This window comes from Xenopus laevis, chromosome 7L (assembly GCF_017654675.1).
Source record: "Xenopus laevis strain J_2021 chromosome 7L, Xenopus_laevis_v10.1, whole genome shotgun sequence".
Lineage (NCBI taxonomy): Eukaryota > Metazoa > Chordata > Amphibia > Anura > Pipidae > Xenopus > Xenopus laevis.
Genome location: NC_054383.1, coordinates 33,279,982 through 33,295,810, shown reverse-complemented (window position 1 = coordinate 33,295,810; position 15,829 = coordinate 33,279,982). Strand labels below are relative to the sequence as shown.

At 42.0% G+C, this 15,829-nt stretch overlaps 1 protein-coding gene across 2 annotated transcripts in view; it reads right to left on the bottom strand.

Annotated features, from left to right (window-relative positions):
• Window positions 1-11,321, bottom strand: part of pcgf5.L (polycomb group ring finger 5 L homeolog) — a 58,433-nt gene extending 47,112 nt beyond the window's left edge. For both annotated transcript variants that reach the window (XM_041568754.1, XM_041568756.1), the window contains exon 1: window positions 11,279-11,321. The gene's annotated coding sequence lies outside the window, so the exon portion shown is untranslated. The remainder of the gene's footprint in view (window positions 1-11,278) is intronic.
• Window positions 11,322-15,829: the final 4,508 nt, after the last annotated feature.

Genomic DNA, 15,829 nt, shown 5'->3' with positions numbered 1-15,829 from the left:
CGGAAAAAATGTTCGCGAACATATTCGCGAACTTGCGTCAAAAATGCGAACGGTTCGCGAACGTCGCGAACCCCATAGACTTCAATGGGAAGGCGAATTTTAAAAGCTAGAAAAGACATTTCTGGCCAGAAAAATGATTTTAAAGTTGTTTAAAGGGTGCAACGACCTGGACAGTGCCATGCCAGAGGGGGATCAAGGGCAAAAATGTTTCTAAAAAATCCATTGTTGACACAGCGCTGCGTTTTGTGCTGTAAAGGGCAGAAATCACACTACATTTCTAAACCTGTGTAATAAAATGCTTTAAAACGTCCGGCGTCTACATGCCAATCAAGTCGTGTAAAGGTTACAGCCTGTTCACACGCAAAGACGAAACGCGGTGCTTACTGCAACGCAAAAAGACGCAAAGAGCTTTAATGAATGATACCGTCAAGTGAGCAAATAATAGTTTTTAATTACTAGTTGCTTGTCACCTCCAGGATGTTCGTCCTGTTGGTGGCAATATTTCTGTAGTGGTGTGTTTAGCAGTCACCGTGCTTGTGCGCACGTGCACGGTCAGGCAGAGGTAATTCAATGTACAGTGAAGTGAACCAAAAAACACTGATTCTGCAGTGTGGGCGCAGTTTTGGTCTACTTTATTGATCACCTGCGGTGACCATAAAAGATGCGATTTTGCCACTGTTGCAGAACCCTGAAAAATTAGGCATGTGTACTTTCCTGAAAAATTATGTTTTTTTTGTCGCAGCCACTGAACCAGAAGTCCAGAAACAATATGCCATATAAATGCTGAAAATATTAATTTTTTTTTGTGGCAGCCACTGCAGCACAGAGGCCAGAAAAAATATGCCATATAAATGCAAACAATATTAATTTTTTTTTTGTCGCAGCCACTGCAGCACAGAGGCCAGAAAAAATATGCCATATAAATGCAAACAATATTAATTTTTTTTTGTCGCAGCCACTGCAGCACAGAGGCCAGGAAAAATATGCCATATAAATGCTAACAATATAAATTTTTTTTGTCGCAGACACTGAAGCACAGAGGCCAGAAAAAATATGCCATATAAATGCTGAAAATATTCTGTTTTTTTTGGCCGCAGCCACTGAAGCACAGAGGCCAGAAAAAATATGCCATATAAATGCTGAAAATATTCATTTATTTTTGTCGCAGCCACTGAAGCACAGAGGCCGAAACAATATGCCATATAAATGCTGAAAATATTCATTTTTTTGTCACAGCCACTGAAGCACAGAGGCCAGAAAAAATATGCCATATAAATGCTGAAAATATTCTGTTTTTTTTGGTCGCAGCCACTGAAGCACAGAGGCCAGAAAAAATATGCCATATAAATGCTGAAAATATTCATTTATTTTTGTCGCAGCCACTGAAACACAGAGGCCGAAACAATATGCCATATAAATGCTGAAAATATTCATTTTTTTGTCACAGCCACTGAAGCACAGAGGCCAGAAAAAATATGCCATATAAATGCTGAAAATATTCTGTTTTTTTTGGTCGCAGCCACTGCAGCACAGAGGCCAGAAAAAATATGCCATATAAATGCAAACAATATTAATTTTTTTTTGTCGCAGCCACTGCAGCACAGAGGCCAGAAAAAATATGCCATATAAATGCTGAAAATATTCTTTTTTTTTGTCACAGCCACTGAAGCACAGAGGCCAGAAAAAATATGCCATATAAATGCTGAAAATATTCTGTTTTTTTTGGTCGCAGCCACTGAAGCACAGAGGCCAGAAAAACTCAGGATTTACCTGGATTCAAATTAAACCAGTAGGGTTTGCACCCTAGTTTGTAACGGTGGTGGAGGGAGGAGGACGCTAAAGGACAGCTGTATGTGGAGTCATGAGGCGTGCAGAGAAGGACAGCTGCATGGGGAGTCAGAATCAGAAACTCAGAACAAGTCTTCCGGCGTGCAGTAACCCTCCGAGATCCACCCCTCATTCATTTTAATAAAGGTCAGGTAATCCACACTTTTGTGACCTAGGCGAGTTCTCTTCTCAGTTACAATCCCTCCTGCTGCACTGAAGGTCCTTTCTGAGAGGACACTTGAGGCGGGGCAAGACAAGAGGTTCATGGCAAATTGTGACAGCTCTGGCCACAGATCAAGCCTGCGCACCCAGTAGTCCAGGGGTTCATCGCTCCTCAGAGTGTCGATATCTGCAGTTAATGCCAGGTAGTCCGCTACCTGCCGGTCGAGGCGTTCTTTGAGGGTGGATCCCGAAGGGTTCTGCCGCTGCCTTGGGCTGAAAAACATTTGCATGTCTGACGTTACAGAGTGGCCAAAGTGCTTTGTCCTTGCAGGTGCGCTCGTGGCAGGATTACTGGCACCTCTGCCCCTGGAATGTTGATGAGTTCCTGAAGTGACATCACCCTTAAAAGCATTGTACAACATGTTTTGCAGGCTGGTTTGTAAATGCAGCATCCTTTCAGACTTGTGGTATGTTGGTAACATTTCTGCCACTTTATGCTTGTACCGAGGGTCTAGTAGAGTCGCGACCCAGTACAGGTCCTTCTCCTTAAGCCTCTTGATACGGGGGTCCTTCAACAGGCATGACAGCATGAAAGACCCCATTCTCACAAGGTTGGATGCAGAGGTATCCATCTCCGCTTCCTCGTTATCAAGGACTGCATCATCCACGGTCTCCTCCCCCCAGCCACGTACAAGACCAGGGGTCCCCAAAAGGTCACCACCAGCCCCCTGGGAAGCCTGCTCCTGTTGGTCCTCCTCCTCCACAAAGCCACCTTCCTCCTCTGACTCCACTTCTGACACCTCTCCCTGCGTTGCAGCAGGTGCCTGGGTTCGTTCTGGTGATTCCGACCAGAAATCGTGCGCTTCCTGCTCCTCGTCACGCTGGTCTACAGCCTCATCTGTCACTCGTCGCACGGCACGCTCCAGGAAGAAAGCAAAGGGTATTAGGTCGCTGATGGTGCCTTCGGTGCGACTGACCATATTTGTAACCTCTTCAAAAGGGCGCATGAGCCTGCAGGCATCGCGCATAAGCACCCAGTAACGGGGGAAAAAAATCCCCAGCTCTGCAGATCCAGTCCTACCACCCAGTTCAAACAGGTATTCGTTGACGGCTCTTTGTTGTTGCAGCAGACGTTCCAACATGAGGAGCGTTGAATTCCAGCGAGTCTGGCTGTCGCAAATCAAACGCCTGACTGGCATGTTGTACCGCTGCTGAATGTCAGCAAGGCGTGCCATGGCTGTATAGGAACGTCTGAAATGGGCCGACACCTTCCTGGACTGCCTGAGAACGTCCTGGAATCCTGGGTACTTTGAGACAAAACGTTGTACTATTAAATTCAGAACATGTGCCATGCAGGGCACATGTGTTAAATTGCCCAGTCTCAGTGCTGCCAACAGATTGCTTCCATTGTCACACACCACTTTTCCGATCTTCAGTTGGTGTGGGGTCAGCCACCGATCGGCCTGTGACTGCAGAGATGACAGGAGTACAGATCCGGTATGGTTTTTGCTTTCCAGGCACGTCATCCCCAAGACAGCATGACAACGGCGTACCTGGCACGTCGAATAGCCTAGGGGGAGCTGGGGGTGCACAGGTGTGGAGGAGGAGGAGGACCCAGCAGCAGAGGACGAAGAAGAGGAAGAAGACGAGGTAGAGAGCGAAGGAGGAGTAGAGGTGGTGGCAGAACCGCGTGCAATCCGTGGCGGTGACACCAACTCCACTGTCGTTGTTGAGCCACACATTTCCTGCTTCCCAGCCATGACCAAGTTCACCCAGTGGGCAGTGTAGGTGACATACCTGCCCTGACCATGCTTGGAGGACCATGCGTCAGTAGTCATATGGACCTTTGGCCCAACACTAAGTGACAGAGATGCGGTGACTTGGCTCTGCACATGGTGGTACAGGTGTGGTATTCCCTTTTTTGAAAAAAAATTGCGGCTGGGTACCTTCCACTGCGGTGTCCCAATTGCTACAAATTTGCGGAAGGCCTCAGAGTCCACCAGCTGGTATGGTAAAAGCTGGCGGGCTAAGAGTGCAGACAAGCCAGCTGTCAGACGCCGGGCAAGGGGGTGACTCGCAGACATTGGCTTCTTACGCTCAAACATGGCCCTCACAGAAACTTGGCTGGGGGCAGATGACTGGGAATGGGAACTGGTGGTCAAGGTGGAAGGCGGAGTGGAGGGTGGTTCAGACGGGTCAAGGACAGTAGAGGTAGAGCAGTAAGATGCTGGACCAGAAGGAGGGTGGCTTTTAGTTTGCCTGTTGCCTTTGAGGTGTTGCTCCCAAAGTGCTTTGTGCTTGCCGTTCATGTGCCTTCGCATAGAAGTTGTACCTATGTGGCTGTTGGGCTTCCCAAGACTCAGTTTCTGACTGCACTCATTGCAAATTACAACGCTTTTGTCAGAGGCACACACATTAAAAAAATCCCACACTGCTGACCTTTTTGAGGCTGGCAATCTGGGGGTAAAAGTAGAAGTCGGCGGCGTTGGCGGCAATGGCGGGTGCGTTGGCCGGCTGACCACAGGTGCCGATACATGTTGTTGCCCTACTGTTCCCTGCGAGCTGTCCTCCCTGCTTCTTCTAAGTCTTATTCTCCTCCTGCCTCTCTGACTCTCCGTCTCTCCATCTGAACTATCCTCCTCTTGCTCTCTTCTACTGGGCACCCACAAAACATCAATCTCCTCATCATCATTCTCCTCAGATGCATCAATTTCTTCTAACAGCTCACAGAAGGAAGCAGCAGCGGGGACCTCCTCGTCATCACTCATTATGTCCATCTCTGTTGTGTTCTCTGCCAGAATTAAATCTGGTGTAACGTCCTCATCTCCTTCATCTTCTTCTGCCAATAATGGTTGCGCATCACTCAGTTCAAGAAACTCATGTGAAAATAACTCCTCTGACTCCAGTGAAGAAGGGGCGCCGGTGGTGGAGGAAGTGTTACGTGGGGTGCCCATAGCAGTGGAGGATGAGGATGTTGTGGTAAAGTTAGAAACGGTAGAGGATGGGGTGTGCTGTGTAAGCCAGTCAACTACCTCTTCAGCATTTTGGGAGTTCAGGGTCATTGCCTTTTTAAAACTGGGCAATTTCCTAGGGCCACAGGATAGCATAGCAGCACGGCCCCTAGTGCCTCTGCGTGGTGGCCTGCCTTTGCCTGGCATTATTTTTAAAACAAAAACAACAACAACTCAGGTGGTGTTTCTGGAGACGGTATTATTATTGATATTTAGACAGAATGTGAACAAGCTCACAGAGCTAGATGGGAGTGGTTTGAAAATGAAGAACACACTGGGCAAATAATGCCTACAAGGTCAACGTATACACTACAGCAGTGGTGGATACGGAATATATTATTGCTGCTTGAAAAACGTCACTCAGGTGGTGTTTCTGGAGACGGTATTATTATTGATATTTAGACAGAATGTGAACAAGCTCACACAGCTAAGTGGCAGTGGTTTGAAAATGAAGAACACACTGGGCAAATAATGCCTACAAGGTCAACGTATACACTACAGCAGTGGTGGATACGGAATATATTATTGCTGCTTGAAAAACGTCACTCAGGTGGTGTTTCTGGAGACGGTATTATTATTGATATTTAGACAGAATGTGAACAAGCTCACACAGCTAAGTGGCAGTGGTTTGAAAATGAAGAACACACTGGGCAAATAATGCCTACAAGGTCAACGTATACACTACAGCAGTGGTGGATACGGAATATATTATTGCTGCTTGAAAAACGTCACTCAGGTGGTGTTTCTGGAGACGGTATTATTATTGATATTTAGACAGAATGTGAACAAGCTCACACAGCTAAGTGGCAGTGGTTTGAAAATGAAGAACACACTGGGCAAATAATGCCTACAAGGTCAACGTATACACTACAGCAGTGGTGGATACGGAATATATTATTGCTGCTTGAAAAACGTCACTCAGGTGGTGTTTCTGGAGACGGTATTATTATTGATATTTAGACAGAATGTGAACAAGCTCACACAGCTAAGTGGCAGTGGTTTGAAAATGAAGAACACACTGGGCAAATAATGCCTACAAGGTCAACGTATACACTACAGCAGTGGTGGATACGGAATATATTATTGCTGCTTGAAAAACGTCACTCAGGTGGTGTTTCTGGAGACGGTATTATTATTGATATTGAGACAGAATGTGAACAAGCTCACACAGCTAAGTGGCAGTGGTTTGAAAATGAAGAACACACTGGGCAAATAATGCCTACAAGGTCAACGTATACACTACAGCAGTGGTGGATACGGAATATATTATTGCTGCTTGAAAAACGTCACTCAGGTGGTGTTTCTGGAGACGGTATTATTATTGATATTTAGACAGAATGTGAACAAGCTCACACAGCTAAGTGGCAGTGGTTTGAAAATGAAGAACACACTGGGCAAATAATGCCTACAAGGTCAACGTATACACTACAGCAGTGGTGGATACGGAATATATTATTGCTGCTTGAAAAACGTCACTCAGGTGGTGTTTCTGGAGACGGTATTATTATTGATATTTAGACAGAATGTGAACAAGCTCACACAGCTAGATGGCCACTGGGCAAATAATGCCTGCAAGTGCACTACTATTGGTGCACTACTATGAAGAACAGCAAACAGCACTGGACACCTTAAAGAACAGTAAGATAAGTAAATAAAAAAAAAAATTATATGTATATTAAAAAAAAAAATATTCTCGGGTTGGTGCTGCTGAACTACTAGGAGCAGCACAGTAGCACACCAGTCCCACTCCCCAACACTGCTAGACTAATAGCACTTGGCTGTTAAAGTAGCAAAGTAAAACAACAAAAAAGAAAATAAAAGCAGTCCTTACAAGGACTATTGGGTTATTACAGCAGTCAGCAGATGAGATCAGAAGAGATCAGTGCCCACAGCAGGCAGCTACATACAGAGCACTGCAGTAGAAGGTAGATTACTAGCCAGCAAAGCTACCCTAAAATGTCCCTCAAATCCCTGCAGACTTCTGTCCCTCCAATACAGAGCAGTATCAAGTAGATTACTAGCCAGCAAACTTACTATCAACTGTCCCTCAAATCAGTGAAATCACTAGCAGCTCTCTCCCTACACTAGCTCTTCCAAGCACACACAGGCAGAATGAAAAAACGCTGCAGGGCTTCAGTTTATATATGGAAGGGGAGTGGTCCAGGGGTGTGGGGGTGGTCCAGGAGGGAGAGCTTCCTGATTGGCTGCCATGTATCTGCTGGTCTGGGGTGAGAAGTCAAAAAAAAGCGCCAGGTAAGGCGAACCCAAAATGGCGAACGTCGCGCGACGTTCGCGAACTTGCGGCGGACGCGAACAGCCGATGTTCGCGCGAACAAGTTCGCCGGCGAACAGTCCGCGACATCCCTATTAGTAAAGTCTTGCTGGTTTATAATATTATTGCACACGTATAATTAACAAATTCCCAATGAGAAGAAAACAATAGCACTTTTTAGATTTACAAATAAGAACAAATACATTGACGCCTGTAAGTATCAGGTATATGACATGGCACTCTGTAACATTTAATGCATGGCCTAAAAAATAATTGTGGAAACTTATTGATGCACCGTTCGTACATTCGGATTGGTTAAAAAAATATATGGGCCATTTGAGTATGCCGGTAAAAAAATGGTTATCTTTTGTTGTATTTTCAGTTGCCGCATGAACTATGCTGGCCTATGGGTGCAAACACGAATGTCTGCACATCTCTTTCTTGTTATTTCTTGATATCTGTGAAACCAAGAAGAAGAATTTTGGGGTGTATTGGATCTATAAGTAGGAGAAAGTCAAACTTACAATTAGGGGGGGAAGTACTCCCAAAAAAAACTAAAATTTATCTTAGAGGTTTATCTTCAAAGAAGAAATCTGAGCCAAGAAAGTCGACTTTCACTTATCTCACCTCATTATAAACTTTAGAGGGCTACAAACATACAGTTGTGTGAATAATGACAGCAGTTATATAACGCATTTTGAAGTGAACACTAAAACAGCTGGTATACAACTGCTTGCAGCATGCCAGTTGCCAAATTATACAATAGAAATAGAAACATATCTTGTTGTTGCTTTCTAATTGAACTATCCCTGCTTTAGCACTTACTCATGTCACATGTATATATGAGGGATGACATGCATGTATTTTTCAGGGTGCCATAATAATCCTTATAACCACAATATGATTTTACCATTATATACAATATTATATTCAAATGGAACTTTTTGAACACCTTTTCTTATTATTAAATGCATTGTCGATGGCTGAAAAGTAAATGTTTACCTTGCTAGCTGGTACACTGATTTCTGATTTCCCTGCAGTTGTAGAAAAGATGTCAATATGATAAGTATTCAGTATATGAAAAGGATCATTGAACCCACCAGTGTTTGTTGAAAAAAGAGCATTTCATTTGAGACTAGAGTGGAGGAACCCTCTATCGATAAGTGTGCAACTTGCATCAAGACAGAAAGCCTCACTTACAATAGCTGCTGCGTGTGCACTCACATTAAATGGATATAAGGGGTAAATTTACTAAGCGGCGAAAACATCGGCAGTGACGGCTTTGCAGCCATCGCAACACTTCACTGGGCGAAAATTCATGAGGACAGCGCAAATATACTACGATGCAAAGGTTCGTCCTGCCTGACGAACGCTGACGATTTTTTGGCTAGTGTTACTTAGGCAATGTGAGCAAATAAAAGCGAAGAGGCGCTAGTGTTCAATTCTGCCTATCGACACTTCATTAAAGGAGAAGGAAACCTAGTCGGTGCAAAAACCCTCCCCCCCTCCCGTGTGTTGCCCACCCTCCCCCCTGGCCTACCTGTCCTACTGGGCAAATGCCCCTAACTTGTTACTTACCCTTCTGCGCAGGTCCAGTCTACGGAGTTCACCGACGCCATCTTCTTCCACGTGATCTTCTTCCTGCTTTGACCGGCGCATGCGCAGTAGGAGCATTTCGCCGGTACTATCTACTGCGCATGCGCCAAAAGTCATGAATCGGAAAACTTCGTGACTTTTGGCGCATGCGCAGTAGATCCGTACCGGCGAAATGCTCCTACTGCGCATGCGCCAAAACGCAGGTCAAAGCAGGAAGAAGATCGCGTGGAAGAAGATGGTGCCTGTGAACTCCCTGTACTGGACCTGCGCAGAAGGGTAAGTAACAAGTTAGGGGCATTTGCCCAGCGGGACGGGTAGGCCAGGGGGGAGGAGGGAAGGTGGGCAACACATGGGAGGGGGGGAGGGTTTTTTCGCCGACTGGGTTTCCTTCTCCTTTAAAGGTCTTGCGCTCAGGCTAATTTGCATACGGCGGGAAAGTTAAAGTTGAATGCACCTATTTATGTTACATGGTGCATCTAATAAATTACATTTACACTGATACCTAGACATGCCAAGGGAACCTTAATAAAGTCAATAGAGTTGTTTTAATGCCCTACACATGAGCCCACTCTAAATTTTTAAGTTTTGCAGCCTATCACCCTGAAAATAGAAAAAGTCGCCAGCGTTTTTTGAACTTAGATGAATTTTCCACTCAGAATATGATGTAAGTAACTGAAGATTGAGGAAGTTCTATTGTACTTCGATTGGTTTGAGCTGGCGACGGCAAGTCTGGTGAAAGAGGTAACGTTCAGTAAAATCGGCATCTTAGTGAATTTTCGGAGTAACGTCCATTCGCCAGATCGAAAAGTCGCCGAGTATGAATCACCGCTAGCGTCTATCTCCTTCACTAGCGAAGTGACGCCTGTGCCCATTAGTAAATGGGCGCAGTCCCTGAAAGCGGTAAAGCTGGCGAATCATCGCCAGCGTTAGTCACTTCGCCCTTTAGTAAATCTGCCCCTAAGTGTTCCACATATTGACACCAGCAAACAAGCTCCTTGCACTTCCATATAGTGGAGATAGGCGCAAATGCCCATACTCCTATTGAAACTTAGAATCCTGGAATTACTGCCACCCTAATGTGCCGGTAATTCCAGAATTCCCAAAGGAGTTTGTATCAATAGTCACAACAGACTTGTGCCAAAAGAATTACATGCTAATTTAATATCACACTTCGGAAGTGACACAATCAGCACTGTAAATATAAATTGTATCTTGCACCTGATTCACAAAATGCATTTTGCATATTCCAAAGATGGGATACAGGGAGTCCCCGGGTTACAAACATTACATTAATGTAATTTGGTTTGCTTGGCCTTTATTAGCATTTAGCTTTAATAAACCACCTGCCCCAATCCCCTCTGGTGAGTGTTGTCTACTGCAGAGCACAGAGATTTAAAAATGAATCTGCACAGAAAGGTAAAGATAAATACTATGCTAAGACAACCATCTGTCTAAATTGCATTTAATAGGTACTGTAAGGGGCAGATTTATCAAGGGTCGAAGTGAATTCCAGGGAATTTTTGAAGTAAAAAAATTCGAGATTCAAAGTAATTTTTTTGGATACTTTGATCATCGAATAGGATACTACGACTTCGAATTCTATTTGAAGTAAAAAACTTCAATATGAATATTCGACCATTCGCTAATCAAAGTACTGTCTCTTTAAAAAAACTTCGACTTCAATACTTCGCCAAATTAAACCTGCCGAAGTGCTATGTTAGCCTATGGGGACCTAGAACATTTTTCTAAGTTTTTGGAAGTCAAATTAAAATTGTCTGTTCGATCGCTGAAATCCTTCGAATCGTTCCATTCGAAGGATTTAATTGTTCGATCGAACAATTTTAATTCGACCACAGGATACCCAAATTCGCTGAAAAAAACTTCGACTTCGATAGTCAAAGTATTTAAATTCGATGGTCGAATTTCGAAGTATTTTTGACTTCGAAATTCGACCCTTGATAAATCTGCCCCCAAATGTACCTGTTCCAGCTTACATACAAATTCAACATAAGAACAAACATACAGACCCTATCTCATACATAACCTGGGGACTGCCTGTATGTATATCCAAAGATGGGCGAAGGATACTTTGGAACAACATTTTTGATGTTAGTTCTCATTAGAACACAATATGTAGGGTTGCTACCTTTTAAGCAGAAGTATACTGTGAGTACCATCAGCTAGGGACTGGGTGAGAATAGGAGCTAGGACAAGGAGAAAGGGGTGATTAAGAGGCAGAATGGGGGCGGATTGACTAGTTATTGCAAATTTATCAGTGAGCACTAGGTGGGTTATTTTCTAATTTATGGTTTTATATTACAATTCTATGTGTAGAGCAGAAGTAATTTAAAGGACCAGTAACATCTTTTTTTTTTAACCACAAGGACAATTAAACTTAAGAATAACTTACCGAAACTCCGCTTGTGCTCCTCTTCAGAAAAGGCGATCCATTGTGCGGTGCTCGATTTTTCCTCCTTGCTCCTTATGGAGATCCAAATTACAGAAAGATCCCTTATCAAGAAAAACGAAAAAAAGTCCCAATCATGCTGGATAAAACATCCTATACCTGTACATTCTATTATTAAAAAAATGTCTATATTATTTTAGGTCACAACGCCATAACTTTATCAGAAGTTCTGATTGGTTCTTCTCCAAGTCCTGCATGCTAGTTGTCTTTGCTTAATACTGGGAACCAATGAGGTGTTAACACATCCTCCACTTGTATGTTTTTGTCACATGGTTCTGTATATCTGCAGTTTAACCTGTGGTTATAATGTCTATATGGGACTATAGGAACAGTTTGCATGGCTCCATATATTTGCATGTCTCTATATTGAGAACGTTTCTCTCTTTTCTTGCTTTGTATTTCCATGTTATACAATATATTATCAGGATTAGTTCCTCTTGTAAGAATTGTACTTTGAATATTGTTTGCCTCCTTTATTACTTCCCACCATAATTTTACAGGTTTCTCTCATTAATACATCTGAAAGGTTCAATTTATCTTTATGTCAGCTTTCAGCATGTTATAGAATGTCCTATTCCTAACAACTTTGCAAGTGGTCCTCATTATTTCAAATTATTTGCCTTCCACTTCTATATCTTTCCAGCTTTTTAAATGGGGTCACTGACCCCGACAGCCAACAACTATTGCTCTATGAGGCTACAATTTTATTTGTTACTTTTTATTGCTTATCTTTCTATTCAGTCCCTCTCCTATTCATATTCCAGTCTCTCATTAATCCACTGCCTGGTTGCTAAGGTAAACAAGACCCATTCAACCAGATAGCTGCTAAACTCCAATCCGGAGAGCTGCTGAGCAAAAAGCTGAATAATGGAAAAACCACAACAATAAAATGAAAACCAATTACATATTATTTCAGAATATCAATGTCGACATCATACTAAAAATTAATCTAAAGGTAAACAACCTTTTTCAATTGCTGTTATAATTTAACAAAATATAATATATTGCAAGCGAATATCTACTGTATGTACTGTATAAGCATTTCTGCACTACAAAAAAAAAATGATAGATATCTATGGATTCTAAATCAATTAGTTTACCCAAGTAATAACGAGTAACAACACCAACTAAATTGTAGCCTCTCAAAGCAATAGCTTGAAACAAGCAGAAGAAGATGATAAATAAATAACTCAAAAAGTAGAAAACATGAATACCAGTAGAAAAATTGTTAAGTATAGAACATTCTTTAACATACTATTAGTAACTTTATGTCATTTTGCTTTTAAGCTGGAGGTGCCACATTTTTAACACAGTATTTTTTTTTTTGAGTTTGCATTCAATTCTTTATTTGGCCAAATCTTTCTGTATGATTTAGTATTACCCAAATACAAAAATGTATTTTCGAATTAGGTGCATCCCTAACTAAAGCTGATTTGGATACTCCTATTCGAGAAGGACATCAGTTGACAGCAGACACAGTGTTTATATATGTATTCGATCTAAGAACTGGTTCCGATTACCATCTTGGAAGTGAAACTTGATGGATGCCTGTCTCTTTCCAACCTAACTTACTATGTTAAAAAAAAAAAAAATATATATATATATATATATATATATATATATATATATATATATATATATATAATAGAGTATCCCACAGTACCCACACTCTGATCAGTATGATTGCAGTGGTGCACGATCAAATCGAAGTAATAAAAGATGGAGGATCAGCACTCACTGTAGTTGAAGCGAAAAAATCCTTTTATTTTCATAAAGTTTTACATCTGAATCCAACGTTTCGGTCCCACCTGGGGACCTTTAGCAAGCAGCCTTGAGAAAGGTCCCCAGGTGGGACTGAAACGTTGGATTAAGATGTAACCATCTATTATATATATATATATATATATATATATATATATATATATATATATATATATATATGTATATATATATATATATATATATATATATATATATATATATATATATATATATATATATATGTTAATTAATAGGTGAGTCTTTCCATTAAATAAAAACACACAAGATACAGAGGTCAGTTATTAATAATCACTCTTGCTTTGACCACTAAAATGTCAACATAGGATTCAGCAATGACTGAAATCACATGCTTTCCCCTCTAGCTTCTAATTCTAGCTTTCAGGCAGAAATCATGCGAGTAGCGACAGTGAAGTAGTTACTAACTACTTAGCCCCAAGTCAGTGAGAGCCCTCCCACGTAACACGTGCATTGTGACGTCGCTCCTACGCCTCCAAGCACACAGGTGTAAATTGGGAGCCTCTGCATCCCTCCTCGTCTGTGCCATTTCAGCCTGAGCGCAGATCCATTTTGCAGCACTGACATCTTACATAACAATAGGCAGCCTAATGAAGCCCACTGCAGCAGATGAGAAAGCAGCCTGGAAAATACTTTTTTATTTTGATTCTAATGCCCTGTGTAGACAATAATAATCCAGCAGTAGCAGGCAGTGCAAGGAGACTGGATACGCAGCCTGTTAACTCGGTGTCAGCCCAGGAAGCCACAGACATAGTGAAGTGCGTCAGCAATCTAATCACACACTTAGCACCCTGTTTACTTATATAAGGAAGGAAATACAAATCAAGAAAGTTCTATGACTGGGTGCTGTGCCTTGGGAGAAGCAAGATTAAACTATACAGTGAAGCTAAAGCACATTTTGCTGCACAATATTCCTGCTTTGTTTAACTGAAGGATGACAACCTGGAGGCCCTTTGGTTGTAATTTGACTACAGGCTCGTGCCTGCCTGACAGCCTATAAGGATGCTGGGAGTTGTAGTTCAGCAGCAACTAAAGGGCCACAGATGGAAAGTTGCTGCTGCTTCTGCAACTCAAGAGTATAGGATACATCTCAGTGCAAGTGCCAGTCCATTTGATCTGAAACAAGATCAGGGCAAGAGATGCTCTTGTTTATAGTCAGGCATTACAATAAATGTGTCACTGAGTGATTTTTATAGGGGGTTGACTGGTTGCCTGCTGATTGCTAAAGAAAAACATGCATGGCTGAAAGTCATCTTGTAACTTACCAGAATCCTTAGTAAATTCCCCAAAGTGTACAGTGAATCACGGTGCTGCCACATTAGTCTTTGCAATACACTGAATTCACGCTGCTGGGCTGGATCTGTGTGACTTCTCTGTGGGCGTGCACTGCATTAAAGACACAGGAGATTGTGTATTCAACAATCCTCATTATCCCCAGCTCCTGTTCTACCAAGCGATACTGGGCAGCGATAAAAGGGAACATATACCCTAATTATACATAGGGTTTTTTTCCTTTTATTTCCATGTTAATGTTTCTTTCTATTTTTTTGCCACGGAGAGATTTATTTATTTATTTGCTTATTTGGATGCATTAATATGTAGGACCTACCACACTGATTTCCCCTGCTAAAATGATATCTCACCCACAGGCTCTAATGAAACAGTGCCCCTAGTAACCAGATAATTATAACCAAATCTATATTAGAAAAAATGATAACATTTCTTGTTTGCAGTTTTTACAATATAGAATATCCAAACAAATAATCTCGTAGACCCTGTATTTAAATTTAAAGGGCTAGTATAACTTCAATACAGGTATGGGATCCGTTATCCGGAAACCCGTTACCCAGTAAGCTCAGAATTACTGAAAGGCCATCTCCCATAGACTCAATTTTATACAAATAATCCAAATTTTTTTCTCTGTAACAATAAGACAGTACCTTGATCCAAACGAAGATGTAATAAATCCTTATTGGAAGCAAAAACCAGCCTATTGGGTTTATTTAATGTTTACATGATTTTCTAGTAGACATAGATTACGAAGATCCAAATTACGCAAAGATCTGTTATCCAGAAAACCCCAGGTCCCGAGTGTTATATTTTGGGTAGCCGAGGATGAGTAGAGTATAACAGTGCTTTATTAGCAGGCTCATGCAGGCATTACACAACAGTAACTTTCACTTTTTAAGCTGTCCAGGAAGTATGAACAGTATGTCTGAACACAGTGACATTTACAGGCCATTTGTATAAATATCACACCGAGCATTCTGGATAACAGGTCCCATACCTGTATTTAATTTTCATATGGAGATAATACAAATGTGAATGTATATCTAGTTCCCATTTTATTTCTTTCCGCAAGCATCTCTGATAGTGTAAGGTCTTGTCTAAGGAGCAATTAGGCTTCATTTACAGTTCCCTACATAATGGACAAAGTACAATCGGGCAATTTATTTTTGCACTTGCCCATTGTGAGGGGCAATGTAGTGCTACATAAAGCAGCCCTGCTCCCAGACCCCAACTGCAACTACCTTGTGCATCAATCTAAGGCACAAAGTAGAAGTGGCAGAACGCACAGCCAAATCGGGCCACAGCAAAATTGTCAAGTCCCATTATTTGGTTTGGAGTGACCCAGTTTTGGTATCCTTCCCTGGTCTCCAGCTACTACACAGAATGCCCTTTTATAGGGTCTTGAGT